Raw genomic sequence first — 26,670 nt, 5'->3', positions numbered from 1 at the left:
CTGGATAAAGAAGTGAACTTGGTTTCCGGAAAGGGAGTATCATGATGGGAATGAGGAAAAGAGAACATGGACCACATTCACAGGTTAGAGAAATAAATGTAATAGGTTGAATGGTTTTGAAAAGCTAGCTTTGAGCAGGAATTGTTTTTTAAAATTGCAAAGAACTAAAAAAGTCAATGTGGGATTGGAGGCACAATCTGAGCAGAAAGCACCATAAGCTGCTATGGTGCAACTCTTATGTTGACTAGAAACTTTAATATGATGATGCTCTTCTTTTGATATTTCTTTGAGTTAAATTTTATTGTATGTAGCTGACACAGCACTGTTTGCAGCTCCTCAGTTTATGGTTATCCCGTGACAACAATGTATTCATCATATTTATTATTCTACAAAAGTATTTTTAAATGCACTGATGTGGTGTTTGCATGCTATGCAAGATGGTACATCATTGAATGTTTATAAGGAGCATCGCATAGGATATGTGATATTTGGCACCTGGAGGAGTCGGACACGCAGATCCTGAAAAGAAGTTAAGACTCTATAGCAAGAGCCGTCTTTATTCTGAGTCTAATCTTTACTTTTAGTGAAATGGTTTATGAAAACCAATCAACTGCTCCAGGTGAGGCTCGAACTCACAACCTCGGCATGGCTCAGTGCAAGTACTGCTGTATAAGTACCGCGCGCTAACCGATTGCGCCACTGGAGCTCACTGTTTTCATTTCTCCCCATTTGAGCCATCTAGTGCTAACCAAGTAGATACTGCACTGCTCCATTATTCACTGTGCAAGATCGACTCACATGCTAGCATGTTATCATGACTATTAAAAATACAGTCCAAATGGAATAGATTTGATAATTCTGCTATATCGTGTGCTCTGTCTATTGAACACCCCATACATTTGCCGTTCTGACACAGTCTAGGATAAACTTATGCTTATTTTTAATTAGCACATAGTTAGAATTTCACCAAAAATGAAATATAGGCTCCTAAGGCAGACGAGGTGGCCGAGTGGTTAAGGCGATGGACTGCTAATCCATTGTGCTCTGCATGCGTTGGTTCGAATCCCACCTTCGTCGGAAAGCCATCTGACACTCTTTTGAAGGTGAGCATGTCTTGTAGTACAATTACACTCTCTTTCAAGACACTGCCATAATCCACTAGAAGGGCCCAACTGACTATTCCATTATGGCATTTATGTCAAATAAAGGGAAGTATTTTGTGCTTAATTGAAATTAGATCTTTCATGAAGTGTCCAGAGGATTGCCTATTCCTCACTCCTGGCCTTCCAACCAGTTTGGATAGATAGACTGATAAGAAAGCATTTCTTACTCCTAAAGTTTCAGCCGTCTCAAGTGTATGAGTGTTTACATTTGTCTGCCCCACAGAGACAGATCACTTCTAATAAGTGAGTTCTCTATCTGTCACTGATTGCGGACATACTCACTAGAGCTTTCAGTATGGTCATAAATGTGAATACTCTTATGTTCTCAAATCAAAATGGAGTTTTTCCTACTTTCAAGAAAAGTGTCTTAAGCATGCTCTTCGATTTGTGCACGCATGTAGACATTCAAATGCAACTGCATTTCCATACAGAGTCTCAAAATCATAGATATCTTCATACCGCAGTAAGAATACATGTTGCGATTTACAAACTGCAGGCAGACTGGCCTTGTAGCACAGTGGCAGAGCACTGGTCTTGTAAACCAGGGGTCATGATTTCAAGCCTCATCAGGGCCTTTTTATATGTGTGTTTCTGTATGTTGTTTTCAAGTCATTCTTTCTAGGAGTCACACCTTGTCTTAAGTTTGCTTATTGACAAGCTTCCCTTTCCATCTTTCATCTTATCAAGAAGACTTCATGAAAACCATTGAACCATAAACTATTGCCTCACCCCTTCCGATCGCCTGACGAACGCCTGACAAACGCCATTCTCACCCCGCCGGGCAAGCCCTGCCGGGCAAAGCCAAATAAGCCATGCATATTTAAAGTTCCTTTGAAAGGCAGAGCGAGGACTAGGACGTCTGTTCCGACTGAGTCTGCATCCACAGAAAGGATGAAATAAGGCTCTAGAAATTTCACCAAGGAGATATGAACTTCATCCCCCTTAAAATACTTTTTCTCCCAGATACCCCGGCTCTTAGTCAAATGAGGTTAATCTTCAAAACCCCACCCCCACTAACCATAAATATTCACCTCTCCTGCTGTCCATTCAATTGATACAAGGTATCTTGTACATGGAGAGAATGTGAGAAAAAGCAGAATTGCTTCATAGATTTGGTGACCTTGGATGGGTGGGCTGGATAAAGAAGTGAACTTGGTTTCCGGAAAGGGAGTATCATGATGGGAATGAGGAAAAGAGAACATGGACCACATTCACAGGTTAGAGAAATAAATGTAATAGGTTGAATGGTTTTGAAAAGCTAGCTTTGAGCAGGAATTGTTTTTTAAAATTGCAAAGAACTAAAAAAGTCAATGTGGGATTGGAGGCACAATCTGAGCAGAAAGCACCATAAGCTGCTATGGTGCAACTCTTATGTTGACTAGAAACTTTAATATGATGATGCTCTTCTTTTGATATTTCTTTGAGTTAAATTTTATTGTATGTAGCTGACACAGCACTGTTTGCAGCTCCTCAGTTTATGGTTATCCCGTGACAACAATGTATTCATCATATTTATTATTCTACAAAAGTATTTTTAAATGCACTGATGTGGTGTTTGCATGCTATGCAAGATGGTACATCATTGAATGTTTATAAGGAGCATCGCATAGGATATGTGATATTTGGCACCTGGAGGAGTCGGACACGCAAATCCTGAAAAGAAGTTAAGACTCTCTAGCAAGAGCCGTCTTTATTCTGAGTCTAATCTTTACTTTTAGTGAAATGGTTTATGAAAACCAATCAACTGCTCCAGGTGAGGCTCGAACTCACAACCTCGGCATGGCTCAGTGCAAGTACTGCTGTATAAGTACCGCGCGCTAACCGATTGCGCCACTGGAGCTCACTGTTTTCATTTCTCCCCATTTGAGCCATCTAGTGCTAACCAAGTAGATACTGCACTGCTCCATTATTCACTGTGCAAGATCGACTCACATGCTAGCATGTTATCATGACAATTAAAAATACAGTCCAAATGGAATAGATTTGATAATTCTGCTATATCGTGTGCTCTGTCTATTGAACACCCCATACATTTGCCGTTCTGACACAGTCTAGGATAAACTTATGCTTATTTTTAATTAGCACATAGTTAGAATTTCACCAAAAATGAAATATAGGCCCCCAAGGCAGACGAGGTGGCCGAGTGGTTAAGGCGATGGACTGCTAATCCATTGTGCTCTGCACGCGTGGGTTCGAATCCCACCTTCGTCGGAAAGCCATCAGACACTCTTTTGAAGGTGAGCATGTCTCGTAGTACAATTACACTCTCTTTCAAGACACTGCCATAATCCACTAGAAGGGCCCAACTGACTATTCCATTATGGCATTTATGTCAAATAAAGGGAAGTATTTTGTGCTTAATTGAAATTAGATCTTTCATGAAGTGTCCAGAGGATTGCCTATTCCTCACTCCTGGCCTTCCAACCAGTTTGGATAGATAGACTGATAAGAAAGCATTTCTTACTCCTAAAGTTTCAGCCGTCTCAAGTGTATGAGTGTTTACATTTGTCTGCCCCACAGAGACAGATCACTTCTAATAAGTGAGTTCTCTATCTGTCACTGATTGCGGACATACTCACTAGAGCTTTCAGTATGGTCATAAATGTGAATACTCTTATGTTCTCAAATCAAAATGGAGTTTTTCCTACTTTCAAGAAAAGTGTCTTAAGCATGCTCTTCGATTTGTGCACGCATGTAGACATTCAAATGCAACTGCATTTCCATACAGAGTCTCAAAATCATAGATATCTTCATACCGCAGTAAGAATACATGTTGCGATTTACAAACTGCAGGCAGACCGGCCTTGTAGCACAGTGGCAGAGCACTGGTCTTGTAAACCAGGGGTCATGAGTTCAAGCCTCATCAGGGCCTTTTTATATGTGTGTTTCTGTATGTTGTTTTCAAGTCATTCTTTCTAGGAGTCACACCTTGTCTTAAGTTTGCTTATTGACAAGCTTCCCTTTCCATCTTTCATCTTATCAAGAAGACTTCATGAAAACCATTGAACCATAAACTATTGCCTCACCCCTTCCGATCGCCTGACGAACGCCTGACAAATGCCATTCTCACCCCGCCGGGCAAGCCCCAAACGCCATTCTCACCCCGCCGGGCAAGCCCTGCCGGGCAAAGCCAAATAAGCCATGCATATTTAAAGTTCCTTTGAAAGGCAGAGCGAGGACTAGGACGTCTGTTCCGACTGAGTCTGCATCCACAGAAAGGATGAAATAAGGCTCTAGAAATTTCACCAAGGAGATATGAACGTCATCCCCCTTAAAATACTTTTTCTCCCAGATACCCCGGCTCTTAGTCAAATGAGGTTAATCTTCAAAACCCCACCCCCACTAACCATAAATATTCACCTCTCCTGCTGTCCATTCAATTGATACAAGGTATCTTGTACATGGAGAGAATGTGAGAAAAAGCAGAATTGCTTCATAGATTTGGTGACCTTGGATGGGTGGGCTGGATAAAGAAGTGAACTTGGTTTCTGGAAAGGGAGTATCATGATGGGAATGAGGAAAAGAGAACATGGACCACATTCACAGGTTAGAGAAATAAATGTAATAGGTTGAATGGTTTTGAAAAGCTAGCTTTGAGCAGGAATTGTTTTTTAAAATTGCAAAGAACTAAAAAAGTCAATGTGGGATTGGAGGCACAATCTGAGCAGAAAGCACCATAAGCTGCTATGGTGCAACTCTTATGTTGACTAGAAACTTTAATATGATGATGCTCTTCTTTTGATATTTCTTTGAGTTAAATTTTATTGTATGTAGCTGACACAGCACTGTTTGCAGCTCCTCAGTTTATGGTTATCCCGTGACAACAATGTATTCATCATATTTATTATTCTACAAAAGTATTTTTAAATGCACTGATGTGGTGTTTGCATGCTATGCAAGATGGTACATCATTGAATGTTTATAAGGAGCATCGCATAGGATATGTGATATTTGGCACCTGGAGGAGTCGGACACGCAGATCCTGAAAAGAAGTTAAGACTCTCTAGCAAGAGCCGTCTTTATTCTGAGTCTAATCTTTACTTTTAGTGAAATGGTTTATGAAAACCAATCAACTGCTCCAGGTGAGGCTCGAACTCACAACCTCGGCATGGCTCAGTGCAAGTACTGCTGTATAAGTACCGCGCGCTAACCGATTGCGCCACTGGAGCTCACTGTTTTCACTTCTCCCCATTTGAGCCATCTAGTGCTAACCAAGTAGATACTGCACTGCTCCATTATTCACTGTGCAAGATCGACTCACATGCTAGCATGTTATCATGACCAATAAAAATACAGTCCAAATGGAATAGATTTGATAATTCTGCTATATCGTGTGCTCTGTCTATTGAACACCCCATACATTTGCCGTTCTGACACAGTCTAGGATAAACTTATGCTTATTTTTAATTAGCACATAGTTAAAATTTCACCAAAAATGAAATATAGGCCCCTAAGGCAGACGAGGTGGCCGAGTGGTTAAGGCGATGGACTGCTAATCCATTGTGCTCTGCACGCGTGGGTTCGAATCCCACCTTCGTCAGAAAGCCATCAGACACTCTTTTGAAGGTGAGCATGTCTCGTAGTACAATTACACTCTCTTTCAAGACACTGCCATAATCCACTAGAAGGGCCCAACTGACTATTCCATTATGGCATTTATGTCAAATAAAGGGAAGTATTTTGTGCTTAATTGAAATTAGATCTTTCATGAAGTGTCCAGAGGATTGCCTATTCCTCACTCCTGGCCTTCCAACCAGTTTGGATAGATAGACTGATAAGAAAGCATTTCTTACTCCTAAAGTTTCAGCCGTCTCAAGTGTATGAGTGTTTACATTTGTCTGCCCCACAGAGACAGATCACTTCTAATAAGTGAGTTCTCTATCTGTCACTGATTGCGGACATACTCACTAGAGCTTTCAGTATGGTCATAAATGTGAATACTCTTATGTTCTCAAATCAAAATGGAGTTTTTCCTACTTTCAAGAAAAGTGTCTTAAGCATGCTCTTCGATTTGTGCACGCATGTAGACATTCAAATGCAACTGCATTTCCATACAGAGTCTCAAAATCATAGATATCTTCATACCGCAGTAAGAATACATGTTGCGATTTACAAACTGCAGGGAGACCGGCCTTGTAGCTCAGTGGCAGAGCACTGGTCGTGTAAACCAGGGGTCATGAGTTCAAGCCTCATCAGGGTCTTTTTATATGTGTGTTTCTGTATGTTGTTTTTAAGTCATTCTTTCTAGGAGTCACACCTTGTCTTAAGTTTGCTTATTGACAAGCTTCCCTTTCCATCTTTCATCTTATCAAGAAGACTTCATGAAAACCATTGAACCATAAACTATTGCCTCACCCCTTCCGATCGCCTGACGAACGCCTGACAAACGCCATTCTCACCCCGCCGGGCAAGCCCCGCCGGGCAAAGCCAAATAAGCCATGCATATTTAAAGTTCCTTTGAAAGGCAGAGCGAGGACTAGGACGTCTGTTCCGACTGAGTCTGCATCCACAGAAAGGATGAAATAAGGCTCTAGAAATTTCACCAAGGAGATATGAACTTCATCCCCCTTAAAAAACTTTTTCTCCCAGATACCCCGGCTCTTAGTCAAATGAGGTTAATCTTCAAAACCCCACCCCCACTAACCATAAATATTCACCTCTCCTGCTGTCCATTCAATTGATACAAGGTATCTTGTACATGGAGAGAATGTGAGAAAAAGCAGAATTGCTTCATAGATTTGGTGACCTTGGATGGGTGGGCTGGATAAAGAAGTGAACTTGGTTTCTGGAAAGGGAGTATCATGATGGGAATGAGGAAAAGAGAACATGGACCACATTTACAGGTTAGAGAAATAAATGTATTAGGTTGAATGGTTTTGAAAAGCTAGCTTTGAGCAGGAATTGTTTTTTAAAATTGCAAAGAACTAAAAAAGTCAATGTGGGATTGGAGGCACAATCTGAGCAGAAAGCACCATAAGCTGCTATGGTGCAACTCTTATGTTGACTAGAAACTTTAATATGATGATGCTCTTCTTTTGATATTTCTTTGAGTTAAATTTTATTGTATGTAGCTGACACAGCACTGTTTGCAGCTCCTCAGTTTATGGTTATCCCGTGACAACAATGTATTCATCATATTTATTATTCTACAAAAGTATTTTTAAATGCACTGATGTGGTGTTTGCATGCTATGCAAGATGGTACATCATTGAATGTTTATAAGGAGCATCGCATAGGATATGTGATATTTGGCACCTGGAGGAGTCGGACACGCAGATCCTGAAAAGAAGTTAAGACTCTATAGCAAGAGCCGTCTTTATTCTGAGTCTAATCTTTACTTTTAGTGAAATGGTTTATGAAAACCAATCAACTGCTCCAGGTGAGGCTCGAACTCACAACCTCGGCATGGCTCAGTGCAAGTACTGCTGTATAAGTACCGCGCGCTAACCGATTGCGCCACTGGAGCTCACTGTTTTCATTTCTCCCCATTTGAGCCATCTAGTGCTAACCAAGTAGATACTGCACTGCTCCATTATTCACTGTGCAAGATCGACTCACATGCTAGCATGTTATCATGACTATTAAAAATACAGTCCAAATGGAATAGATTTGATAATTCTGCTATATCGTGTGCTCTGTCTATTGAACACCCCATACATTTGCCGTTCTGACACAGTCTAGGATAAACTTATGCTTATTTTTAATTAGCACATAGTTAGAATTTCACCAAAAATGAAATATAGGCTCCTAAGGCAGACGAGGTGGCCGAGTGGTTAAGGCGATGGACTGCTAATCCATTGTGCTCTGCATGCGTGGGTTCGAATCCCACCTTCGTCGGAAAGCCGTCAGACACTCTTTTGAAGGTGAGCATGTCTTGTAGTACAATTACACTCTCTTTCAAGACACTGCCATAATCCACTAGAAGGGCCCAACTGACTATTCCATTATGGCATTTATGTCAAATAAAGGGAAGTATTTTGTGCTTAATTGAAATTAGATCTTTCATGAAGTGTCCAGAGGATTGCCTATTCCTCACTCCTGGCCTTCCAACCAGTTTGGATAGATAGACTGATAAGAAAGCATTTCTTACTCCTAAAGTTTCAGCCGTCTCAAGTGTATGAGTGTTTACATTTGTCTGCCCCACAGAGACAGATCACTTCTAATAAGTGAGTTCTCTATCTGTCACTGATTGCGGACATACTCACTAGAGCTTTCAGTATGGTCATAAATGTGAATACTCTTATGTTCTCAAATCAAAATGGAGTTTTTCCTACTTTCAAGAAAAGTGTCTTAAGCATGCTCTTCGATTTGTGCACGCATGTAGACATTCAAATGCAACTGCATTTCCATACAGAGTCTCAAAATCATAGATATCTTCATACCGCAGTAAGAATACATGTTGCGATTTACAAACTGCAGGCAGACTGGCCTTGTAGCACAGTGGCAGAGCACTGGTCTTGTAAACCAGGGGTCATGAGTTCAAGCCTCATCAGGGCCTTTTTATATGTGTGTTTCTGTATGTTGTTTTCAAGTCATTCTTTCTAGGAGTCACACCTTGTCTTAAGTTTGCTTATTGACAAGCTTCCCTTTCCATCTTTCATCTTATCAAGAAGACTTCATGAAAACCATTGAACCATAAACTATTGCCTCACCCCTTCCGATCGCCTGACGAACGCCTGACAAACGCCATTCTCACCCCGCCGGGCAAGCCCTGCCGGGCAAAGCCAAATAAGCCATGCATATTTAAAGTTCCTTTGAAAGGCAGAGCGAGGACTAGGACGTCTGTTCCGACTGAGTCTGCATCCACAGAAAGGATGAAATAAGGCTCTAGAAATTTCACCAAGGAGATATGAACTTCATCCCCCTTAAAATACTTTTTCTCCCAGATACCCCGGCTCTTAGTCAAATGAGGTTAATCTTCAAAACCCCACCCCCACTAACCATAAATATTCACCTCTCCTGCTGTCCATTCAATTGATACAAGGTATCTTGTACATGGAGAGAATGTGAGAAAAAGCAGAATTGCTTCATAGATTTGGTGACCTTGGATGGGTGGGCTGGATAAAGAAGTGAACTTGGTTTCCGGAAAGGGAGTATCATGATGGGAATGAGGAAAAGAGAACATGGACCACATTCACAGGTTAGAGAATTAAATGTAATAGGTTGAATGGTTTTGAAAAGCTAGCTTTGAGCAGGAATTGTTTTTTAAAATTGCAAAGAACTAAAAAAGTCAATGTGGGATTGGAGGCACAATCTGAGCAGAAAGCACCATAAGCTGCTATGGTGCAACTCTTATGTTGACTAGAAACTTTAATATGATGATGCTCTTCTTTTGATATTTCTTTGAGTTAAATTTTATTGTATGTAGCTGACACAGCACTGTTTGCAGCTCCTCAGTTTATGGTTATCCCGTGACAACAATGTATTCATCATATTTATTATTCTACAAAAGTATTTTTAAATGCACTGATGTGGTGTTTGCATGCTATGCAAGATGGTACATCATTGAATGTTTATAAGGAGCATCGCATAGGATATGTGATATTTGGCACCTGGAGGAGTCGGACACGCAGATCCTGAAAAGAAGTTAAGACTCTATAGCAAGAGCCGTCTTTATTCTGAGTCTAATCTTTACTTTTAGTGAAATGGTTTATGAAAACCAATCAACTGCTCCAGGTGAGGCTTGAACTCACAACCTCGGCATGGCTCAGTGCAAGTACTGCTGTATAAGTACCGCGCGCTAACCGATTGCGCCACTGGAGCTCACTGTTTTCATTTCTCCCCATTTGAGCCATCTAGTGCTAACCAAGTAGATACTGCACTGCTCCATTATTCACTGTGCAAGATCGACTCACATGCTAGCATGTTATCATGACTATTAAAAATACAGTCCAAATGGAATAGATTTGATAATTCTGCTATATCGTGTGCTCTGTCTATTGAACACCCCATACATTTGCCGTTCTGACACAGTCTAGGATAAACTTATGCTTATTTTTAATTAGCACATAGTTAGAATTTCACCAAAAATGAAATATAGGCTCCTAAGGCAGACGAGGTGGCCGAGTGGTTAAGGCGATGGACTGCTAATCCATTGTGCTCTGCATGCGTTGGTTCGAATCCCACCTTCGTCGGAAAGCCATCTGACACTCTTTTGAAGGTGAGCATGTCTTGTAGTACAATTACACTCTCTTTCAAGACACTGCCATAATCCACTAGAAGGGCCCAACTGACTATTCCATTATGGCATTTATGTCAAATAAAGGGAAGTATTTTGTGCTTAATTGAAATTAGATCTTTCATGAAGTGTCCAGAGGATTGCCTATTCCTCACTCCTGGCCTTCCAACCAGTTTGGATAGATAGACTGATAAGAAAGCATTTCTTACTCCTAAAGTTTCAGCCGTCTCAAGTGTATGAGTGTTTACATTTGTCTGCCCCACAGAGACAGATCACTTCTAATAAGTGAGTTCTCTATCTGTCACTGATTGCGGACATACTCACTAGAGCTTTCAGTATGGTCATAAATGTGAATACTCTTATGTTCTCAAATCAAAATGGAGTTTTTCCTACTTTCAAGAAAAGTGTCTTAAGCATGCTCTTCGATTTGTGCACGCATGTAGACATTCAAATGCAACTGCATTTCCATACAGAGTCTCAAAATCATAGATAGCTTCATACCGCAGTAAGAATACATGTTGCGATTTACAAACTGCAGGCAGACTGGCCTTGTAGCACAGTGGCAGAGCACTGGTCTTGTAAACCAGGGGTCATGAGTTCAAGCCTCATCAGGGCCTTTTTATATGTGTGTTTCTGTATGTTGTTTTCAAGTCATTCTTTCTAGGAGTCACACCTTGTCTTAAGTTTGCTTATTGACAAGCTTCCCTTTCCATCTTTCATCTTATCAAGAAGACTTCATGAAAACCATTGAACCATAAACTATTGCCTCACCCCTTCCGATCGCCTGACGAACGCCTGACAAACGCCATTCTCACCCCGCCGGGCAAGCCCTGCCGGGCAAAGCCAAATAAGCCATGCATATTTAAAGTTCCTTTGAAAGGCAGAGCGAGGACTAGGACGTCTGTTCCGACTGAGTCTGCATCCACAGAAAGGATGAAATAAGGCTCTAGAAATTTCACCAAGGAGATATGAACTTCATCCCCCTTAAAATACTTTTTCTCCCAGATACCCCGGCTCTTAGTCAAATGAGGTTAATCTTCAAAACCCCACCCCCACTAACCATAAATATTCACCTCTCCTGCTGTCCATTCAATTGATACAAGGTATCTTGTACATGGAGAGAATGTGAGAAAAAGCAGAATTGCTTCATAGATTTGGTGACCTTGGATGGGTGGGCTGGATAAAGAAGTGAACTTGGTTTCCGGAAAGGGAGTATCATGATGGGAATGAGGAAAAGAGAACATGGACCACATTCACAGGTTAGAGAAATAAATGTAATAGGTTGAATGGTTTTGAAAAGCTAGCTTTGAGCAGGAATTGTTTTTTAAAATTGCAAAGAACTAAAAAAGTCAATGTGGGATTGGAGGCACAATCTGAGCAGAAAGCACCATAAGCTGCTATGGTGCAACTCTTATGTTGACTAGAAACTTTAATATGATGATGCTCTTCTTTTGATATTTCTTTGAGTTAAATTTTATTGTATGTAGCTGACACAGCACTGTTTGCAGCTCCTCAGTTTATGGTTATCCCGTGACAACAATGTATTCATCATATTTATTATTCTACAAAAGTATTTTTAAATGCACTGATGTGGTGTTTGCATGCTATGCAAGATGGTACATCATTGAATGTTTATAAGGAGCATCGCATAGGATATGTGATATTTGGCACCTGGAGGAGTCGGACACGCAGATCCTGAAAAGAAGTTAAGACTCTCTAGCAAGAGCCGTCTTTATTCTGAGTCTAATCTTTACTTTTAGTGAAATGGTTTATGAAAACCAATCAACTGCTCCAGGTGAGGCTCGAACTCACAACCTCGGCATGGCTCAGTGCAAGTACTGCTGTATAAGTACCGCGCGCTAACCGATTGCGCCACTGGAGCTCACTGTTTTAATTTCTCCCCATTTGAGCCATCTAGTGCTAACCAAGTAGATACTGCACTGCTCCATTATTCACTGTGCAAGATCGACTCACATGCTAGCATGTTATCATGACAATTAAAAATACAGTCCAAATGGAATAGATTTGATAATTCTGCTATATCGTGTGCTCTGTCTATTGAACACCCCATACATTTGCCGTTCTGACACAGTCTAGGATAAACTTATGCTTATTTTTAATTAGCACATAGTTAGAATTTCACCAAAAATGAAATATAGGCCCCCAAGGCAGACGAGGTGGCCGAGTGGTTAAGGCGATGGACTGCTAATCCATTGTGCTCTGCACGCGTGGGTTCGAATCCCACCTTCGTCGGAAAGCCATCAGACACTCTTTTGAAGGTGAGCATGTCTCGTAGTACAATTACACTCTCTTTCAAGACACTGCCATAATCCACTAGAAGGGCCCAACTGACTATTCCATTATGGCATTTATGTCAAATAAAGGGAAGTATTTTGTGCTTAATTGAAATTAGATCTTTCATGAAGTGTCCAGAGGATTGCCTATTCCTCACTCCTGGCCTTCCAACCAGTTTGGATAGATAGACTGATAAGAAAGCATTTCTTACTCCTAAAGTTTCAGCCGTCTCAAGTGTATGAGTGTTTACATTTGTCTGCCCCACAGAGACAGATCACTTCTAATAAGTGAGTTCTCTATCTGTCACTGATTGCGGACATACTCACTAGAGCTTTCAGTTCAGTATGGTCATAAATGTGAATACTCTTATGTTCTCAAATCAAAATGGAGTTTTTCCTACTTTCAAGAAAAGTGTCTTAAGCATGCTCTTCGATTTGTGCACGCATGTAGACATTCAAATGCAACTGCATTTCCATACAGAGTCTCAAAATCATAGATATCTTCATACCGCAGTAAGAATACATGTTGCGATTTACAAACTGCAGGCAGACCGGCCTTGTAGCACAGTGGCAGAGCACTGGTCTTGTAAACCAGGGGTCATGAGTTCAAGCCTCATCAGGGCCTTTTTATATGTGTGTTTCTGTATGTTGTTTTCAAGTCATTCTTTCTAGGAGTCACACCTTGTCTTAAGTTTGCTTATTGACAAGCTTCCCTTTCCATCTTTCATCTTATCAAGAAGACTTCATGAAAACCATTGAACCATAAACTATTGCCTCACCCCTTCCGATCGCCTGACGAACGCCTGACAAACGCCATTCTCACCCCGCCGGGCAAGCCCTGCCGGGCAAAGCCAAATAAGCCATGCATATTTAAAGTTCCTTTGAAAGGCAGAGCGAGGACTAGGACGTCTGTTCCGACTGAGTCTGCATCCACAGAAAGGATGAAATAAGGCTCCAGAAATTTCACCAAGGAGATATGAACTTCATCCCCCTTAAAATACTTTTTCTCCCAGATACCCCGGCTCTTAGTCAAATGAGATTAATCTTCAAACCCCCACCCCCACTAACCATAAATATTCACCTCTCCTGCTGTCCATTCAATTGATACAAGGTATCTTGTACATGGAGAGAATGTGAGAAAAAGCAGAATTGCTTCATAGATTTGGTGACCTTGGATGGGTGGGCTGGATAAAGAAGTGAACTTGGTTTCCGGAAAGGGAGTATCATGTGGGAATGAGGAAAAGAGAACATGGACCACATTCACAGGTTAGAGAAATAAATGTAATAGGTTGAATGGTTTTGAAAAGCTAGCTTTGAGCAGGAATTGTTTTTTAAAATTGCAAAGAACTAAAAAAGTCAATGTGGGATTGGAGGCACAATCTGAGCAGAAAGCACCATAAGCTGCTATGGTGCAACTCTTATGTTGACTAGAAACTTTAATATGATGATGCTCTTCTTTTGATATTTCTTTGAGTTAAATTTTATTGTATGTAGCTGACACAGCACTGTTTGCAGCTCCTCAGTTTATGGTTATCCCGTGACAACAATGTATTCATCATATTTATTATTCTACAAAAGTATTTTTAAATGCACTGATGTGGTGTTTGCATGCTATGCAAGATGGTACATCATTGAATGTTTTTAAGGAGCATCGCATAGGATATGTGATATTTGGCACCTGGAGGAGTCGGACACGCAGATCCTGAAAAGAAGTTAAGACTCTCTAGCAAGAGCCGTCTTTATTCTGATTCTAATCTTTACTTTTAGTGAAATGGTTTATGAAAACCAATCAACTGCTCCAGGTGAGGCTCGAACTCACAACCTCGGCATGGCTCAGTGCAAGTACTGCTGTATAAGTACCGCGCGCTAACCGATTGCACCACTGGAGCTCACTGTTTTCATTCCTCCCCATTTGAGCCATCTAGTGCTAACCAAGTAGATACTGCACTGCTCCATTATTCACTGTGCAAGATCGACTCACATGCTAGCATGTTATCATGACTATTAAAAATACAGTCCAAATGGAATAGATTTGATAATTCTGCTATATCGTGTGCTCTGTCTATTGAACACCCCATACATTTGCCGTTCTGACACAGTCTAGGATAAACTTATGCTTATTTTTAATTAGCACATAGTTAGAATTTCACCAAAAATGAAATATAGGCTCCTAAGGCAGACGAGGTGGCCGATTGGTTAAGGCGATGGACTGCTAATCCATTGTGCTCTACACGCGTGGGTTCGAATCCCACCTTCGTCGGAAAGCCATCAGACACTCTTTTGAAGGTGAGCATGTCTCGTAGTACAATTACACTCTCTTTCAAGACACTGCCATAATCCACTAGAAGGGCCCAACTGACTATTCCATTATGGCATTTATGTCAAATAAAGGGAAGTATTTTGTGCTTAATTGAAATTAGATCTTTCATGAAGTGTCCAGAGGATTGCCTATTCCTCACTCCTGGCCTTCCAACCAGTTTGGATAGATAGACTGATAAGAAAGCATTTCTTACTCCTAAAGTTTCAGCCGTCTCAAGTGTATGAGTGTTTACATTTGTCTGCCCTACAGAGACAGATCACTTCTAATAAGTGAGTTCTCTATCTGTCACTGATTGCGGACATACTCACTAGAGCTTTCAGTATGGTCATAAATGTGAATACTCTTATGTTCTCAAATCAAAATGGAGTTTTTCCTACTTTCAAGAAAAGTGTCTTAAGCATGCTCTTCGATTTGTGCACGCATGTAGACATTCAAATGCAACTGCATTTCCATACAGAGTCTCAAAATCATAGATATCTTCATACCGCAGTAAGAATACATGTTGCGATTTACAAACTGCAGGCAGACCATCCTTGTAGCTCAGTGGCAGAGCACTGGTCTTGTAAACCAGGGGTCATGAGTTCAAGCCTCATCAGGGCCTTTTTATATGTGTGTTTCTGTATGTTGTTTTCAAGTCATTCTTTCTAGGAGTCACACCTTGTCTTAAGTTTGCTTATTGACAAGCTTCCCTTTCCATCTTTCATCTTATCAAGAAGACTTCATGAAAACCATTGAACCATAAACTATTGCCTCACCCCTTCCGATCGCCTGACGAACGCCTGACAAACGCCATTCTCACCCCGCCGGGCAAGCCCTGCCGGGCAAAGCCAAATAAGCCATGCATATTTAAAGTTCCTTTGAAAGGCAGAGCGAGGACTAGGACGTCTGTTCCGACTGAGTCTGCATCCACAGAAAGGATGAAATAAGGCTCTAGAAATTTCACCAAGGAGATATGAACTTCATCCCCCTTAAAATACTTTTTCTCCCAGATACCCCGGCTCTTAGTCAAATGAGGTTAATCTTCAAAACCCCACCCCCACTAACCATAAATATTCACCTCTCCTGCTGTCCATTCAATTGATACAAGGTATCTTGTACATGGAGAGAATGTGAGAAAAAGCAGAATTGCTTCATAGATTTGGTGACCTTGGATGGGTGGGCTGGATAAAGAAGTGAACTTGGTTTCTGGAAAGGGAGTATCATGATGGGAATGAGGAAAAGAGAACATGGACCACATTCACAGGTTAGAGAAATAAATGTAATAGGTTGAATGGTTTTGAAAAGCTAGCTTTGAGCAGGAATTGTTTTTTAAAATTGCAAAGAACTAAAAAAGTCAATGTGGGATTGGAGGCACAATCTGAGCAGAAAGCACCATAAGCTGCTATGGTGCAACTCTTATTTTGACTAGAAACTTTAATATGAGGATGCTCTTCTTTTGATATTTCTTTGAGTTAAATTTTATTGTATGTAGCTGACACAGCACTGTTTGCAGCTCCTCAGTTTATGGTTATCCCGTGACAACAATGTATTCATCATATTTATTATTCTACAAAAGTATTTTTAAATGCACTGATGTGGTGTTTGCATGCTATGCAAGATGGTACATCATTGAATGTTTATAAGGAGCATCGCATAGGATATGTGATATTTGGCACCTGGAGGAGTCGGACACGCAGATCCTGAAAAGAAGTTAAGACTCTCTAGCAAGAGCCGTCTTTATTCTGAGTCTAATCTTTACTTTTAGTGAAATGGTTTATGAAAACCAATCAACTGCTCCAGGTGAGGCTCGAACTCACAACCTCGGCATGGCTCAGTGCAAGTACTGCTGTATAAGTACCGCGCGCTAACCGATTGCGCCACTGGAGCTCACTGTTTTCACTTCTCCCCATTTGAGCCATTTAGTGCTAACCAAGTAGATACTGCACTGCTCTATTATTCACTGTGCAAGATCGACTCACATGCTAGCATGTTATCATGACCAATAAAAATACAGTCCAAATGGAATAGATTTGATAATTCTGCTATATCGTGTGCTCTGTCTATTGAACACCCCATACATTTGCCGTTCTGACACAGTCTAGGATAAACTTATGCTTATTTTTAATTAGCACATAGTTAAAATTTCACCAAAAATGAAATATAGGCCCCTAAGGCAGACGAGGTGGCCGAGTGGTTAAGGCGATGGACTGCTAATCCATTGTGCTCTGCACGCGTGGGTTCGAATCCCACCTTCGTCGGAAAGCCATCAGACACTCTTTTGAAGGTGAGCATGTCTCGTAGTACAATTACACTCTCTTTCAAGACACTGCCATAATCCACTAGAAGGGCCCAACTGACTATTCCATTATGGCATTTATGTCAAATAAAGGGAAGTATTTTGTGCTTAATTGAAATTAGATCTTTCATGAAGTGTCCAGAGGATTGCCTATTCCTCACTCCTGGCCTTCCAACCAGTTTGGATAGATAGACTGATAAGAAAGCATTTCTTACTCCTAAAGTTTCAGCCGTCTCAAGTGTATGAGTGTTTACATTTGTCTGCCCCACAGAGACAGATCACTTCTAATAAGTGAGTTCTCTATCTGTCACTGATTGCGGACATACTCACTAGAGCTTTCAGTATGGTCATGAATGTGAATACTCTTATGTTCTCAAATCAAAATGGAGTTTTTCCTACTTTCAAGAAAAGTGTCTTAAGCATGCTCTTCGATTTGTGCACGCATGTAGACATTCAAATGCAACTGCATTTCCATACAGAGTCTCAAAATCATAGATATCTTCATACCGCAGTAAGAATACATGTTGCGATTTACAAACTGCAGGCAGACCGGCCTTGTAGCTCAGTGGCAGAGCACTGGTCTTGTAAACCAGGGGTCATGAGTTCAAGCCTCATCAGGGTCTTTTTATATGTGTGTTTCTGTATGTTGTTTTTAAGTCATTCTTTCTAGGAGTCACACCTTGTCTTAAGTTTGCTTATTGACAAGCTTCCCTTTCCATCTGTCATCTTATCAAGAAGACTTCATGAAAACCATTGAACCATAAACTATTGCCTCACCCCTTCCGATCGCCTGACGAACGCCTGACAAACGCCATTCTCACCCCGCCGGGCAAGCCCCGCCGGGCAAAGCCAAATAAGCCATGCATATTTAAAGTTCCTTTGAAAGGCAGAGCGAGGACTAGGACGTCTGTTCCGACTGAGTCTGCATCCACAGAAAGGATGAAATAAGGCTCTAGAAATTTCACCAAGGAGATATGAACTTCATCCCCCTTAAAATACTTTTTCTCCCAGATACAACCGGCTCTTAGTCAAATGAGGTTAATCTTCAAAACCCCACCCCCACTAACCATAAATATTCACCTCTCCTGCTGTCCATTCAATTGATACAAGGTATCTTGTACATGGAGAGAATGTGAGAAAAAGCAGAATTGCTTCATAGATTTGGTGACCTTGGATGGGTGGGCTGGATAAAGAAGTGAACTTGGTTTCTGGAAAGGGAGTATCATGATGGGAATGAGGAAAAGAGAACATGGACCACATTTACAGGTTAGAGAAATAAATGTAATAGGTTGAATGGTTTTGAAAAGCTAGCTTTGAGCAGGAATTGTTTTTTAAAATTGCAAAGAACTAAAAAAGTCAATGTGGGATTGGAGGCACAATCTGAGCAGAAAGCACCATAAGCTGCTATGGTGCAACTCTTATGTTGACTAGAAACTTTAATATGATGATGCTCTTCTTTTGATATTTCTTTGAGTTAAATTTTATTGTATGTAGCTGACACAGCACTGTTTGCAGCTCCTCAGTTTATGGTTATCCCGTGACAACAATGTATTCATCATATTTATTATTCTACAAAAGTATTTTTAAATGCACTGATGTGGTGTTTGCATGCTATGCAAGATGGTACATCATTGAATGTTTATAAGGAGCATCGCATAGGATATGTGATATTTGGCACCTGGAGGAGTCGGACACGCAGATCCTGAAAAGAAGTTAAGACTCTCTAGCAAGAGCCGTCTTTATTCTGAGTCTAATCTTTACTTTTAGTGAAATGGTTTATGAAAACCAATCAACTGCTCCAGGTGAGGCTCGAACTCACAACCTCGGCATGGCTCAGTGCAAGTACTGCTGTATAAGTACCGCGCGCTAACCGATTGCGCCACTGGAGCTCACGGTTTTCATTTCTCCCCATTTGAGCCATCTAGTGCTAACCAAGTAGATACTGCACTGCTCCATTATTCACTGTGCAAGATAGACTCACATGCTAGCATGTTATCATGACCAATAAAAATACAGTCCAAATGGAATAGATTTGATAATTCTGCTATATCGTGTGCTCTGTCTATTGAACACCCCATACATTTGCCGTTCTGACACAGTCTAGGATAAACTTATGCTTATTTTTAATTAGCACATAGTTAAAATTTCACCAAAAATGAAATATAGGCCCCTAAGGCAGACGAGGTGGACGAGTGGTTAAGGCGATGGACTGCTAATCCATTGTGCTCCGCACGCGTGGGTTCGAATCCCACCTTCGTCGGAAAGCCATCAGACACTCTTTTGAAGGTGAGCATGTCTTGTAGTACAATTACACTCTCTTTCAAGACACTGCCATAATCCACTAGAAGGGCCCAACTGACTATTCCATTATGGCATTTATGTCAAATAAAGGGAAGTATTTTGTGCTTAATTGAAATTAGATCTTTCATGAAGTGTCCAGAGGATTGCCTATTCCTCACTCCTGGCCTTCCAACCAGTTTGGATAGATAGACTGATAAGAAAGCATTTCTTACTCCTAAAGTTTCAGCCGTCTCAAGTGTATGAGTGTTTACATTTGTCTGCCCCACAGAGACAGATCACTTCTAATAAGTGAGTTCTCTATCTGTCACTGATTGCGGACATACTCACTAGAGCTTTCAGTATGGTCATAAATGTGAATACTCTTATGTTCTCAAATCAAAATGGAGTTTTTCCTACTTTCAAGAAAAGTGTCTTAAGCATGCTCTTCGATTTGTGCACGCATGTAGACATTCAAATGCAACTGCATTTCCATACAGAGTCTCAAAATCATAGATATCTTCATACCGCAGTAAGAATACATGTTGCGATTTACAAACTGCAGGCAAACCGGCCTTGTAGCTCAGTGTCAGAGCACTGGTCTTGTAAACCAGGGGTCATGAGTTCACGCCTCATCAGGGCCTTTTTATATGTGTGTTTCTGTATGTTGTTTTTAAGTCATTCTTTCTAGGAGTCACACCTTGTCTTAAGTTTGCTTATTGACAAGCTTCCCTTTCCATCTTTCATCTTATCAAGAAAACCATTGAACCATAAACTATTGCCTCACCCCTTCCGATCGCCTGACGAACGCCTGACAAACGCCATTCTCACCCCGCCGGGCAAGCCCCGCCGGGCAAAGCCAAATAAGCCATGCATATTTAAAGTTCCTTTGAAAGGCAGAGCGAGGACTAGGACGTCTGTTCCGACTGAGTCTGCATCCACAGAAAGGATGAAATAAGGCTCTAGAAATTTCACCAAGGAGATATGAACTTCATCCCCCTTAAAATACTTTTTCTCCCAGATACCCCGGCTCTTAGTCAAATGAGGTTAATCTTCAAAACCCCACCCCCACTAACCATAAATATTCACCTCTCCTGCTGTCCATTCAATTGATACAAGGTATCTTGTACATGGAGAGAATGTGAGAAAAAGCAGAATTGCTTCATAGATTTGGTGACCTTGGATGGGTGGGCTGTATAAAGAAGTGAACTTGGTTTCCAGAAAGGGAGTATCATGATGGGAATGAGGAAAAGAGAACATGGACCACATTCACAGGTTAGAGAAATAAATGTAATAGGTTGAATGGTTTTGAAAAGCTAGCTTTGAGCAGGAATTGTTTTTTAAAATTGCAAAGAACTTAAAAAGTCAATGTGGGATTGGAGGCACAATCTGAGCAGAAAGCACCATAAGCTGCTATGGTGCAACTCTTATGTTGACTAGAAACTTTAATATGATGATGCTCTTCTTTTGATATTTCTTTGAGTTAAATTTTATTGTATGTAGCTGACACAGCACTGTTTGCAGCTCCTCAGTTTATGGTTATCCCGTGACAACAATGTATTCATCATATTTATTATTCTACAAAAGTATTTTTAAATGCACTGATGTGGTGTTTGCATGCTATGCAAGATGGTACATCATTGAATGTTTATAAGGAGCATCGCATAGGATATGTGATATTTGGCACCTGGAGGAGTCGGACACGCAGATCCTGAAAAGAAGTTAAGACTCTCTAGCAAGAGCCGTCTTTATTCTGAGTCTAATCTTTACTTTTAGTGAAATGGTTTATGAAAACCAATCAACTGCTCCAGGTGAGGCTCGAACTCACAACCTCAGCATGGCTCAGTGCAAGTACTGCTGTATAAGTACCACGCGCTAACCGATTGCGCCACTGGAGCTCACTGTTTTCATTTCTCCCCATTTGAGCCATCTAGTGCTAACCAAGTAGATACTGCACTGCTCCATTATTCACTGTGCAAGATCGACTCACATGCTAGCATGTTATCATGACTATTAAAAATACAGTCCAAATGGAATAGATTTGATAATTCTGCTATATCGTGTGCTCTGTCTATTGAACACCCCATACATTTGCCGTTCTGACACAGTCTAGGATAAACTTATGCTTATTTTTAATTAGCACATAGTTAGAATTTCACCAAAAATGAAATATAGGCTCCTAAGGCAGACGAGGTGGCCGAGTGGTTAAGGCGATGGACTGCTAATCCATTGAGGTGGCCGAGTGGTTAAGGCGATGGACTGCTAATCCATTGTGCTCTGCACGCGTGGGTTCGAATCCCACCTTCGTCGGAAAGCCATCAGACACTCTTTTGAAGGTGAGCATGTCTTGTAGTACAATTACACTCTCTTTCAAGACACTGCCATAATCCACTAGAAGGGCCCAACTGACTATTCCATTATGGCATTTATGTCAAATAAAGGGAAGTATTTTGTGCTTAATTGAAATTAGATCTTTCATGAAGTGTCCAGAGGATTGCCTATTCCTCACTCCTGGCCTTCCAACCAGTTTGGATAGATAGACTGATAAGAAAGCATTTCTTACTCCTAAAGTTTCAGCCGTCTCAAGTGTATGAGTGTTTACATTTGTCTGCCTCACAGAGACAGATCACTTCTAATAAGTGAGTTCTCTATCTGTCACTGATTGCGGACATACTCACTAGAGCTTTCAGTATGGTCATAAATGTGAATACTCTTATGTTCTCAAATCAAAATGGAGTTTTTCCTACTTTCAAGAAAAGTGTCTTAAGCATGCTCTTCGATTTGTGCACGCATGTAGACATTCAAATGCAACTGCATTTCCATACAGAGTCTCAAAATCATAGATATCTTCATACCGCAGTAAGAATACATGTTGCGATTTACAAACTGCAGGCAGACTGGCCTTGTAGCTCAGTGGTAGAGCACTGGTCTTGTAAACCAGGGGTCATGAGTTCAAGCCTCATCAGGGCCTTTTTATATGTGTGTTTCTGTATGTTGTTTTTAAGTCATTCTTTCTAGGAGTCACACCTTGTCTTAAGTTTGCTTATTGACAAGCTTCCCTTTCCATCTTTCATCTTATCAAGAAGACTTCATGAAAACCATTGAACCATAAACTATTGCCTCACCCCTTCCGATCGCCTGACGAACGCCTGACAAACGCCATTCTCACCCCGCCGGGCAAGCCCAGCCGGGCAAAGCCAAATAAGCCATGCATATTTAAAGTTCCTTTGAAAGGCAGAGCGAGGACTAGGACGTCTGTTCCGACTGAGTCTGCATCCACAGAAAGAATGAAATAAGGCTCTAGAAATTTCACCAAGGAGATATGAACTTCATCCCCCTTAAAACACTTTTTCTCCCAGATACCCCGGCTCTTAGTCAAATGAGGTTAATCTTCAAAACCCCACCCCCACTAACCATAAATATTCACCTCTCCTGCTGTCCATTCAATTGATACAAGGTATCTTGTACATGGAGAGAATGTGAGAAAAAGCAGAATTGCTTCATAGATTTGGTGACCTTGGATGGGTGGGCTGGATAAAGAAGTGAACTTGGTTTCCAGAAAGAGAGTATCATGATGGGAATGAGGAAAAGAGAACATGGACCACATTCACAGGTTAGAGAAATAAATGTAATAGGTTGAATGGTTTTGAAAAACTAGCTTTGAGCAGGAATTGTTTTTTAAAATTGCAAAGAACTTAAAAAGTCAATGTGGGATTGGAGGCACAATCTGAGCAGAAAGCACCATAAGCTGCTATGGTGCAACTCTTATGTTGATTAGAAACTTTAATATGATGATGCTCTTCTTTTGATATTTCTTTGAGTTAAATTTTATTGTATGTAGCTGACACAGCACTGTTTGCAGCTCCTCAGTTTATGGTTATCCCGTGACAACAATGTATTCATCATATTTATTATTCTACAAAAGTATTTTTAAATGCACTGATGTGGTGTTTGCATGCTATGCAAGATGGTACATCATTGAATGTTTATAAGGAGCATCGCATAGGATATGTGATATTTGGCACCTGGAGGAGTCGGACACGCAGATCCTGAAAAGAAGTTAAGACTCTCTAGCAAGAGCCGTCTTTACTCTGAGTCTAATCTTTACTTTTAGTGAAATGGTTTATGAAAACCAATCAACTGCTCCAGGTGAGGCTCGAACTCACAACCTCAGCATGGCTCAGTGCAAGTACTGCTGTATAAGTACCGCGCGCTAACCGATTGCGCCACTGGAGCTCACTGTTTTCATTTCTCCCCATTTGAGCCATCTAGTGCTAACCAAGTAGATACTGCACTGCTCCATTATTCACTGTGCAAGATCGACTCACATGCTAGCATGTTATCATGACTATTAAAAATACAGTCCAAATGGAATAGATTTGATAATTCTGCTATATCGTGTGCTCTGTCTATTGAACACCCCATACATTTGCCGTTCTGACACAGTCTAGGATAAACTTATGCTTATTTTTAATTAGCACATAGTTAGAATTTCACCAAAAATGAAATATAGGCTCCTAAGGCAGACGAGGTGGCCGAGTGGTTAAGGCGATGGACTGCTAATCCATTGAGGTGGCCGAGTGGTTAAGGCGATGGACTGCTAATCCATTGTGCTCTGCACGCGTGGGTTCGAATCCCACCTTCGTCGGAAAGCCATCAGACACTCTTTTGAAGGTGAGCATGTCTTGTAGTACAATTACACTCTCTTTCAAGACACTGCCATAATCCACTAGAAGGGCCCAACTGACTATTCCATTATGGCATTTATGTCAAATAAAGGGAAGTATTTTGTGCTTAATTGAAATTAGATCTTTCATGAAGTGTCCAGAGGATTGCCTATTCCTCACTCCTGGCCTTCCAACCAGTTTGGATAGATAGACTGATAAGAAAGCATTTCTTACTCCTAAAGTTTCAGCCGTCTCAAGTGTATGAGTGTTTACATTTGTCTGCCCCACAGAGACAGATCACTTCTAATAAGTGAGTTCTCTATCTGTCACTGATTGCGGACATACTCACTAGAGCTTTCAGTATGGTCATAAATGTGAATACTCTTATGTTCTCAAATCAAAATGGAGTTTTTCCTACTTTCAAGAAAAGTGTCTTAAGCATGCTCTTCGATTTGTGCACGCATGTAGACATTCAAATGCAACTGCATTTCCATACAGAGTCTCAAAATCATAGATATCTTCATACCGCAGTAAGAATACATGTTGCGATTTACAAACTGCAGGCAGACCGGCCTTGTAGCTCAGTGGCAGAGCACTGGTCTTGTAAACCAGGGGTCATGAGTTCAAGCCTCATCAGGGCCTTTTTATATGTGTGTTTCTGTATGTTGTTTTTAAGTCATTCTTTCTAGGAGTCACACCTTGTCTTAAGTTTGCTTATTGACAAGCTTCCCTTTCCATCTTTCATCTTATCAAGAAGACTTCATGAAAACCATTGAACCATAAACTATTGCCTCACCCCTTCCGATCGCCTGACGAACGCCTGACAAACGCCATTCTCACCCCGCCGGGCAAAGCCAAATAAGCCATGCATATTTAAAGTTCCTTTGAAAGGCAGAGCGAGGACTAGGACGTCTGTTCCGACTGAGTCTGCATCCACAGAAAGGATGAAATAAGGCTCTAGAAATTTCACCAAGGAGATATGAACTTCATCCCCCTTAAAATACTTTTTCTCCCAGATACCCCGGCTCTTAGTCAAATGAGGTTAATCTTCAAAACCCCACCCCCACTAACCATAAATATTCACCTCTCCTGCTGTCCATTCAATTGATACAAGGTATCTTGTACATGGAGAGAATGTGAGAAAAAGCAGAATTGCTTCATAGATTTGGTGACCTTGGATGGGTGGGCTGGATAAAGAAGTGAACTTGGTTTCCAGAAAGGGAGTATCATGATGGGAATGAGGAAAAGAGAACATGGACCACATTCACAGGTTAGAGAAATAAATGTAATAGGTTGAATGGTTTTGAAAAGCTAGCTTTGAGCAGGAATTGTTTTTTAAAATTGCAAAGAACTTAAAAAGTCAATGTGGGATTGGAGGCACAATCTGAGCAGAAAGCACCATAAGCTGCTATGGTGCAACTCTTATGTTGACTAGAAACTTTAATATGATGATGCTCTTCTTTTGATATTTCTTTGAGTTAAATTTTATTGTATGTAGCTGACACAGCACTGTTTGCAGCTCCTCAGTTTATGGTTATCCCGTGACAACAATGTATTCATCATATTTATTATTCTACAAAAGTATTTTTAAATGCACTGATGTGGTGTTTGCATGCTATGCAAGATGGTACATCATTGAATGTTTATAAGGAGCATCGCATAGGATATGTGATATTTGGCACCTGGAGGAGTCGGACACGCAGATCCTGAAAAGAAGTTAAGACTCTCTAGCAAGAGCCGTCCTTATTCTGAGTCTAATCTTTACTTTTAGTGAAATGGTTTATGAAAACCAACCAACTGCTCCAGGTGAGGCTCGAACTCACAACCTCAGCATGGCTCAGTGCAAATACTTCTGTATAAGTACTGCGCGCTAACCGATTGCGCCACTGGAGCTCACTGTTTTCATTTCTCCCCATTTGAGCCATCTAGTGCTAACCAAGTAGATACTGCACTGCTCCATTATTCACTGTGCAAGATCGACTCACATGCTATCATGTTATCATGACTATTAAAAATACAGTCCAAATGGAATAGATTTGATAATTCTGCTATATCGTGTGCTCTGTCTATTGAACACCCCATACATTTGCCGTTCTGACACAGTCTAGGATAAACTTATGCTTATTTTTAATTAGCACATAGTTAGAATTTCACGAAAAATGAAATATAGGCTCCTAAGGCAGACGAGGTGGCCGAGTGGTTAAGGCGATGGACTGCTAATCCATTGAGGTGGCCGAGTGGTTAAGGCGATGGACTGCTAATCCATTGTGCTCTGCACGCGTGGGTTCGAATCCCACCTTCGTCGGAAAGCCATCAGACACTCTTTTGAAGGTGAGCATGTCTCGTAGTACAATTACACTCTCTTTCAAGACACTGCCATAATCCACTAGAAGGGCCCAACTGACTATTCCATTATGGCATTTATGTCAAATAAAGGGAAGTATTTTGTGCTTAATTGAAATTAGATCTTTCATGAAGTGTCCAGAGGATTGCCTA

At 40.9% G+C, this 26,670-nt stretch overlaps 31 non-coding genes across 31 annotated transcripts; 19 read left to right on the top strand and 12 right to left on the bottom strand.

The window, feature by feature from the left end:
- Positions 1-611: 611 nt before the first annotated feature.
- Positions 612-706, bottom strand: TRNAI-UAU (transfer RNA isoleucine (anticodon UAU)). Its single transcript has 2 exons — positions 669-706; positions 612-647 (listed from the first exon to the last, which is right to left on the bottom strand). It is a non-coding gene; the product is annotated as a tRNA-Ile (tRNA).
- A 289-nt stretch (positions 707-995) lies between these two features.
- Positions 996-1,077, top strand: TRNAS-GCU (transfer RNA serine (anticodon GCU)). Its single transcript has one exon. It is a non-coding gene; the product is annotated as a tRNA-Ser (tRNA).
- A 1,831-nt stretch (positions 1,078-2,908) lies between these two features.
- On the bottom strand, positions 2,909-3,003 carry TRNAI-UAU (transfer RNA isoleucine (anticodon UAU)). Its single transcript has 2 exons — positions 2,966-3,003; positions 2,909-2,944 (listed from the first exon to the last, which is right to left on the bottom strand). It is a non-coding gene; the product is annotated as a tRNA-Ile (tRNA).
- Positions 3,004-3,292: 289 nt separating this feature from the next.
- Positions 3,293-3,374, top strand: TRNAS-GCU (transfer RNA serine (anticodon GCU)). The gene has a single exon. It is a non-coding gene; the product is annotated as a tRNA-Ser (tRNA).
- Positions 3,375-3,963: 589 nt separating this feature from the next.
- Positions 3,964-4,035, top strand: TRNAT-UGU (transfer RNA threonine (anticodon UGU)). The gene has a single exon. It is a non-coding gene; the product is annotated as a tRNA-Thr (tRNA).
- Positions 4,036-5,237: 1,202 nt separating this feature from the next.
- TRNAI-UAU (transfer RNA isoleucine (anticodon UAU)) lies at positions 5,238-5,332 on the bottom strand. Its single transcript has 2 exons — positions 5,295-5,332; positions 5,238-5,273 (listed from the first exon to the last, which is right to left on the bottom strand). It is a non-coding gene; the product is annotated as a tRNA-Ile (tRNA).
- A 289-nt stretch (positions 5,333-5,621) lies between these two features.
- On the top strand, positions 5,622-5,703 carry TRNAS-GCU (transfer RNA serine (anticodon GCU)). The gene has a single exon. It is a non-coding gene; the product is annotated as a tRNA-Ser (tRNA).
- A 589-nt stretch (positions 5,704-6,292) lies between these two features.
- TRNAT-UGU (transfer RNA threonine (anticodon UGU)) lies at positions 6,293-6,364 on the top strand. Its single transcript has one exon. It is a non-coding gene; the product is annotated as a tRNA-Thr (tRNA).
- A 1,170-nt stretch (positions 6,365-7,534) lies between these two features.
- On the bottom strand, positions 7,535-7,629 carry TRNAI-UAU (transfer RNA isoleucine (anticodon UAU)). The gene is made up of 2 exons: positions 7,592-7,629; positions 7,535-7,570 (listed from the first exon to the last, which is right to left on the bottom strand). It is a non-coding gene; the product is annotated as a tRNA-Ile (tRNA).
- A 289-nt stretch (positions 7,630-7,918) lies between these two features.
- TRNAS-GCU (transfer RNA serine (anticodon GCU)) lies at positions 7,919-8,000 on the top strand. Its single transcript has one exon. It is a non-coding gene; the product is annotated as a tRNA-Ser (tRNA).
- Positions 8,001-8,589: 589 nt separating this feature from the next.
- TRNAT-UGU (transfer RNA threonine (anticodon UGU)) lies at positions 8,590-8,661 on the top strand. Its single transcript has one exon. It is a non-coding gene; the product is annotated as a tRNA-Thr (tRNA).
- A 1,170-nt stretch (positions 8,662-9,831) lies between these two features.
- On the bottom strand, positions 9,832-9,926 carry TRNAI-UAU (transfer RNA isoleucine (anticodon UAU)). The gene is made up of 2 exons: positions 9,889-9,926; positions 9,832-9,867 (listed from the first exon to the last, which is right to left on the bottom strand). It is a non-coding gene; the product is annotated as a tRNA-Ile (tRNA).
- Positions 9,927-10,215: 289 nt separating this feature from the next.
- TRNAS-GCU (transfer RNA serine (anticodon GCU)) lies at positions 10,216-10,297 on the top strand. Its single transcript has one exon. It is a non-coding gene; the product is annotated as a tRNA-Ser (tRNA).
- A 589-nt stretch (positions 10,298-10,886) lies between these two features.
- TRNAT-UGU (transfer RNA threonine (anticodon UGU)) lies at positions 10,887-10,958 on the top strand. The gene has a single exon. It is a non-coding gene; the product is annotated as a tRNA-Thr (tRNA).
- A 1,170-nt stretch (positions 10,959-12,128) lies between these two features.
- TRNAI-UAU (transfer RNA isoleucine (anticodon UAU)) lies at positions 12,129-12,223 on the bottom strand. Its single transcript has 2 exons — positions 12,186-12,223; positions 12,129-12,164 (listed from the first exon to the last, which is right to left on the bottom strand). It is a non-coding gene; the product is annotated as a tRNA-Ile (tRNA).
- Positions 12,224-12,512: 289 nt separating this feature from the next.
- Positions 12,513-12,594, top strand: TRNAS-GCU (transfer RNA serine (anticodon GCU)). The gene has a single exon. It is a non-coding gene; the product is annotated as a tRNA-Ser (tRNA).
- A 594-nt stretch (positions 12,595-13,188) lies between these two features.
- Positions 13,189-13,260, top strand: TRNAT-UGU (transfer RNA threonine (anticodon UGU)). Its single transcript has one exon. It is a non-coding gene; the product is annotated as a tRNA-Thr (tRNA).
- Positions 13,261-14,429: 1,169 nt separating this feature from the next.
- Positions 14,430-14,524, bottom strand: TRNAI-UAU (transfer RNA isoleucine (anticodon UAU)). The gene is made up of 2 exons: positions 14,487-14,524; positions 14,430-14,465 (listed from the first exon to the last, which is right to left on the bottom strand). It is a non-coding gene; the product is annotated as a tRNA-Ile (tRNA).
- Positions 14,525-14,813: 289 nt separating this feature from the next.
- TRNAS-GCU (transfer RNA serine (anticodon GCU)) lies at positions 14,814-14,895 on the top strand. Its single transcript has one exon. It is a non-coding gene; the product is annotated as a tRNA-Ser (tRNA).
- A 589-nt stretch (positions 14,896-15,484) lies between these two features.
- Positions 15,485-15,556, top strand: TRNAT-UGU (transfer RNA threonine (anticodon UGU)). Its single transcript has one exon. It is a non-coding gene; the product is annotated as a tRNA-Thr (tRNA).
- A 1,170-nt stretch (positions 15,557-16,726) lies between these two features.
- TRNAI-UAU (transfer RNA isoleucine (anticodon UAU)) lies at positions 16,727-16,821 on the bottom strand. Its single transcript has 2 exons — positions 16,784-16,821; positions 16,727-16,762 (listed from the first exon to the last, which is right to left on the bottom strand). It is a non-coding gene; the product is annotated as a tRNA-Ile (tRNA).
- A 289-nt stretch (positions 16,822-17,110) lies between these two features.
- On the top strand, positions 17,111-17,192 carry TRNAS-GCU (transfer RNA serine (anticodon GCU)). The gene has a single exon. It is a non-coding gene; the product is annotated as a tRNA-Ser (tRNA).
- A 589-nt stretch (positions 17,193-17,781) lies between these two features.
- TRNAT-UGU (transfer RNA threonine (anticodon UGU)) lies at positions 17,782-17,853 on the top strand. The gene has a single exon. It is a non-coding gene; the product is annotated as a tRNA-Thr (tRNA).
- Positions 17,854-19,024: 1,171 nt separating this feature from the next.
- TRNAI-UAU (transfer RNA isoleucine (anticodon UAU)) lies at positions 19,025-19,119 on the bottom strand. Its single transcript has 2 exons — positions 19,082-19,119; positions 19,025-19,060 (listed from the first exon to the last, which is right to left on the bottom strand). It is a non-coding gene; the product is annotated as a tRNA-Ile (tRNA).
- Positions 19,120-19,408: 289 nt separating this feature from the next.
- On the top strand, positions 19,409-19,490 carry TRNAS-GCU (transfer RNA serine (anticodon GCU)). The gene has a single exon. It is a non-coding gene; the product is annotated as a tRNA-Ser (tRNA).
- A 589-nt stretch (positions 19,491-20,079) lies between these two features.
- Positions 20,080-20,151, top strand: TRNAT-UGU (transfer RNA threonine (anticodon UGU)). The gene has a single exon. It is a non-coding gene; the product is annotated as a tRNA-Thr (tRNA).
- A 1,159-nt stretch (positions 20,152-21,310) lies between these two features.
- Positions 21,311-21,405, bottom strand: TRNAI-UAU (transfer RNA isoleucine (anticodon UAU)). Its single transcript has 2 exons — positions 21,368-21,405; positions 21,311-21,346 (listed from the first exon to the last, which is right to left on the bottom strand). It is a non-coding gene; the product is annotated as a tRNA-Ile (tRNA).
- Positions 21,406-22,406: 1,001 nt separating this feature from the next.
- On the top strand, positions 22,407-22,478 carry TRNAT-UGU (transfer RNA threonine (anticodon UGU)). The gene has a single exon. It is a non-coding gene; the product is annotated as a tRNA-Thr (tRNA).
- Positions 22,479-23,648: 1,170 nt separating this feature from the next.
- On the bottom strand, positions 23,649-23,743 carry TRNAI-UAU (transfer RNA isoleucine (anticodon UAU)). Its single transcript has 2 exons — positions 23,706-23,743; positions 23,649-23,684 (listed from the first exon to the last, which is right to left on the bottom strand). It is a non-coding gene; the product is annotated as a tRNA-Ile (tRNA).
- A 1,001-nt stretch (positions 23,744-24,744) lies between these two features.
- TRNAT-UGU (transfer RNA threonine (anticodon UGU)) lies at positions 24,745-24,816 on the top strand. Its single transcript has one exon. It is a non-coding gene; the product is annotated as a tRNA-Thr (tRNA).
- Positions 24,817-25,972: 1,156 nt separating this feature from the next.
- TRNAI-UAU (transfer RNA isoleucine (anticodon UAU)) lies at positions 25,973-26,067 on the bottom strand. Its single transcript has 2 exons — positions 26,030-26,067; positions 25,973-26,008 (listed from the first exon to the last, which is right to left on the bottom strand). It is a non-coding gene; the product is annotated as a tRNA-Ile (tRNA).
- Positions 26,068-26,670: the final 603 nt, after the last annotated feature.

Source organism: Lissotriton vulgaris, unplaced genomic scaffold (genome assembly GCF_964263255.1).
Source record: "Lissotriton vulgaris unplaced genomic scaffold, aLisVul1.2 SCAFFOLD_1673, whole genome shotgun sequence".
Taxonomy (NCBI): domain Eukaryota; kingdom Metazoa; phylum Chordata; class Amphibia; order Caudata; family Salamandridae; genus Lissotriton; species Lissotriton vulgaris.
The sequence above is the reverse complement of the archived record's forward strand: the minus strand, read 5'-3'. Positions and strand labels throughout refer to the sequence as shown.